Here is a 4,800-nt window from a genome sequence, read left to right as displayed (position 1 = left end):
GCTTCCAGGTGAGCCATTTTCTCTTGAAGTCTTGGGAGGGCCTTCAGCTCTCGCAAATGCTCTTTTATTTCTTCCTGTCTATTTTCTTCTATCACTCCTTCTGGGTCACTTATTAGAAAGACATCGGATCTCATCAATGTCTTTTAACATTTATCTCAAGATTTCTGTCCTTTTCCCAAAGCTAGCTTTATATTAAGGGTGACTTCTATTGCATCATGATGCAATTAACTATGTGTGAATATTTTTTGAATGTTCCTTTTTAGTATCTTTTTCTTATTGCTTAAATAGTGCATCTTCTCACTTTCACAAGTATATTAATTAGAGTTTTTTAGAGTGTTTTTTCTTCCTGTTTCCTTCATTGTCTCTGAATTCTTCTAGCCTTCTTGTTTTGCATATATATATTTAGCACACTTTTGCCTGTGTTGTTCATGTTAGTTGTTTTTTCAAAAGTCTGGCAATTCCTCCTCCCTGTTCATATTTAGGAGTGAGACACTGACAATGTTTGCAAATGCCTGGTGGTCTTCACCGAAGGATGCTAAGGTGGCAAGCAGACTTCTTCAGGGAACTCCTGCTGTTTTCAGTATCTGCACATCTGTTCCCTTGGACCAACTGGTTAATCTAGGGAGAAATTATCTAATCTCCTGCCTGGGCACCTAGGAGTCAAAGAGCAGGAGGGGTGGTGAAGAGAGGAGACAGATGGGGATCAGCCTGGATGGCAGCAATCCAGGAGCTGAGGAGAAGCAGCAGGAAGATGGCGGGTGTCACTCTTACGTATTCCTCTATTTTCTGTATGGTGGCTCACCCCTGTCCCCAGCTGTGCTTAGGAATTCCCAGGCCAGAACTTTTCTGGGTCAATTTCTCCTGAGATTAAACCCCTGTCTTCTGTCTGGTTAGTAAAGTACAGATTCCCCATTACTAAGAACTGAAAAATGTATTTAGGGTTCTCGTCACTCCTTCAATACTTTTAAGCGACCCCGTTTTCAGTCCTACTGCTCACTCCTGCCTTCGGAGGTTTCTGATGACTCTTTTTCTGAGCGTTTCCCGACTTCTGTGGACACAAATCAACTTTCTTCTCATTCAACTGTTCTCTCTGTTTGCTTCACTTTCTGCTTTCTGTACCCTGCTCAGTCAGTTACCCCTGGCCCAACTGCTTCCATCCCCAAAATTTTGGTGACATCTCTCTTCTGCCATCTTTCCTTCTGCTGCTCTCTGTCTTTGTAGTTTTTATCTTTTATTTGGTTATGGTTATTTTGAAAGACTTTCAGGAGGAAGCAGTGATAAATGCCTGTGTTCATCCCTCCTCGTTAACTGGAACCATTGATATAACTCTTTCTTGTTCCCAGAATTTCCCTTTGGTCAGGAAATATTCAATGCTAAAGCCAAGGAAAACAAATTATTCCTTTTCATGTATTTCTTCTAGTCTATCTCAAATCTTTAATTTCCTTAGATTTCAAGTTCTACAGAAGCAGAGGATTTTAGAGTTGAGAGGGACCTTAAAATAGTCAAATTCATCCCCTCCTTAGATACATGGTCTCTTTACTGATCTATCTACATAAGGTCACCTGCATTTAAAATCAATATCTGACAAAAAATATACATTTCTCTGTAGAAATCATTCTGAACTTTTTCCTTTCCCTCACAACCCGCAAAATCTGCCAGTCCTAGTCTTTTTAATTCATAAATGTCCCTTGAAGGGAACTGACCTCACCAGCCCTGCCCCCACCATCACTTCCCCCTTCTTCAGCTGGGAAACTGTTCTTCATGTTTTTTTCTTTTTTTCTTTCTTTGAGGAAGATTAGCCCTGAGCTAACATCTGCCACTAATCTTCTTTTTTGCTGAGGAAGACTGGCCCTGAGCTAACATCTGTGCCCATCTTCCTCTACTTTATATGTGGGATGCCTGCCACAACGTGGCTTGACACTCCCTGCGCCTGGGATCGGAACCAGCAAACCCCGGGCTGACAAAGCATAACATGAGAACTCAACCACTGCACCACCGGGCCGGCCTCTGTTCTTTTTCTTTTAAAATCCAGTTTACAAAGTCTTGACTTCTATAAGATCTTCCCTGGCTCCTCCCTTCTTTGCCTTCCATGGCATTTTTCCATATTCATATGATTGCAACTTTTATCACACATTACTTTGAATATTTGTTTTCATGTCATCCTCTTTCCCCATTAGAACTGTAATTTCCTCCCAGGCTGGGATAACATCACCTCTACCTGTGGCTGAGGGTCAGACTTGAGGAAGCCCTCAGTGAAAGTGCGCTGTGTGTCTGAAAAAGAGCATCTATGACATGACAAGTGAAAACTGTGATATTTGTTAGCAAAGATAAAATGTTAATAGAGAGAGATTGTTCCAAAGAATGATTCTCAAGCAATCCTTACAGCTGGCCATATAAGTCTAGATGAATATAGCTGTATTTATATCTCTATCTGTATAGATTTTATTCTTCTAATCTCTTCTGTATAGATTCAAGACAGCTTTAGTATAAATTCTGATAATTTGGGCCTTTAATTTCATGAACTTTTTACTAAGTCCAACTTCAGAAGACAGACTACTGCAGATGAATAAAAAAGAAGTTAGGATTAAGGATGAAGAGTTATGTGTGGTGGTAGTTTTTCACGTAATTAGAAATCAGGTGTCACAGCTGTGCTTGCTTCTCCTGGTGGATGCCGCATTTCTCAGAGCCGAATATGAAGGTGTTCTTTGCTGCCGCCCTTATCAAGGGCTCAGTCTTTTTCCTGCTGTTGTCAGGACCCTCCACGGCTGATGAGAAGGGACCCAAAGTCACTGTCAAGGTGTGCATTGATCTGAGAATTGGAGGTAAAGATCAGGCTGGATGGTCATTGGTCTCTTTGGAAAGACTCTTCCAAAAACCCTGGATAATTTTGTGGCCTTAGCCACAAGATAGAAAGGATTTGGGTACAAAGACAGCAAATTCCATCATGTGAGCAAGGACGTCACGATCCAGGGTGGAGACTTCACCCGGGGAGATGGCACTGGAGGTAAGAGCATCTAAGGTGAAGGCTTCTTGGATGAGAACTTCAAGCTGAAACACTATGGGCCCGGCTGGGTAAGCATGGCCAACACAGGCAAAGACTCCAACGGCTCCCAAGTCTTTATCACGACAGTCAAGACAGCCTGGCTAGATGGCAAGCACATCGTGTTCGGCAAAGTTCTTCAGGGCATGGAGGTAGTGCGGAAGGTGGCGAGAGCCAAGACAGATGGTCAGGACAAGCCCCTGAAGGATGTGACAATCGCAGACTGCGGCAAGATCCAGGTGGAGAAGCCCTTTGCCATCGCCAAGGAGTAGGGCCCAAGGACCTCTTCCCTTTGAGCAACCGTCTGTGTGGCCCTGTTGCCCTCTGGGGGGTGAAGACAGCCCACCACAGAGCTCTGCGCTCCACTGGCCCCAGTGCTCGCATCTGAGGGAGCGGACCCCTCCCCTCACATTCCACAGGGCCCAGTTTTGTAACAAACTCCTACCAACACTGACCAATAAAACAAAAAAGGTAGGTTTTAAAGAAAAAGATGTCATTACTCTTTCTCCTTAAAACTTAGATATCATTAGCTTGAACTCCCATTTTGTGTTTTGTGGCAAGTATCTTCTTCTTAGGATTTCTTTACTTTTCCTGGGATGGGAAAGTGTGAGGGTGTTGCATTCCCATAGTCACCCATAGCTTTGCTTTTCTGCTTCCACTAAATTCTTGTACTCTGTGAAGCAGAATTTTATTGAATTTTTGGGGATTATCAAGGAGGGTACATCATTCTGTGTAGTCAGAGTTCTCCAGACTCTCTCCAGAGAGAGACACACAGACATTGATGTATTTTGAGGAACTGGCTTGTGCAGTTGTGGAGCCTGGCAAGTCCAAAATCTGCTGGCAGAATTTTATCTCCCTGTTTTTCTTTTAAGGCCTTCAACTGATTAGATGAGGCTCACCCACATTATGGAAGGCAATCTGCTTTATTCAAAGTCTACTGATTTAAATTTTAATCTCCTCTAAAAATACTTTCTCAGCAACGTTCAGACTAGTGTTTGACCAGATATCTGGGTACCATAGCCTAGCCAAGTTGACACCTAAAATTAACCATTACTGACTCCAACACAGAGCTGTGTGGTGGAGTGATTAAGAATGCAGGCTCTGGAGTCAGAATTCCTGAGTTCTTTTTTCTGGCTCTGCCTCTTCCTAGATGTGTGACCTCGGGCAAAGAGTTAACCTCTCTGAGTCTCATTTTCCTCATCTGTAAAATTGAGATAAATGAGAGTAGCTACGCATGCTCATAGGTGGTTTTGAGGACTTCATGAGTTAATATATGCAAAGCACTTTGAATTGTACCTGGCATACCGTAAAGCATGCAAGAAATGTTATCTGCAATTATTTTTATTAGTAGTATTTTATCAAACACCTCTCATCCAAAACAGTTTATTGTTCATGCTACCACAAGGATAATAAATCACTCATTACACCATCCCATGTTGCAACCCACTTCTTGCCCTCTTGATTGCTCCTCATTCCCCTTCTCGATCCCAGGATGTCTCCAACACTGAACAAAACTTTTAATCCTAATGTTTAGCTAAGTGTCATATCTGAACCATCTGCATCAGAATGACCTGGATACTTATTTAAAATGTGGATTCCTGCATGTCCCCTTTAAAAGAATCAAACTCTGTTCACACACTCCGCTTCAGCAGCCCAGGGTTTCACCGGTTTGGATCCTGGGCACAGACACGGCAGCGCTCATCAGGCCATGCTGAGGTGGCATCCCACATGCCACAACTAGAAGGACCCACAACTAAAAA

At 42.9% G+C, this 4,800-nt stretch overlaps 1 pseudogene; it reads left to right on the top strand.

Annotated features, from left to right (window-relative positions):
• The first annotated feature begins 2,668 nt into the window (after nucleotides 1–2,668).
• Nucleotides 2,669–3,390, top strand: LOC103545438 (peptidyl-prolyl cis-trans isomerase B pseudogene; annotated as a pseudogene).
• Nucleotides 3,391–4,800: the final 1,410 nt, after the last annotated feature.

The sequence above is a fragment of the Equus przewalskii genome, chromosome 22, assembly GCF_037783145.1.
Source record: "Equus przewalskii isolate Varuska chromosome 22, EquPr2, whole genome shotgun sequence".
NCBI lineage: Eukaryota > Metazoa > Chordata > Mammalia > Perissodactyla > Equidae > Equus > Equus przewalskii.
This window is presented reverse-complemented; position numbering and strand designations above follow the sequence as displayed.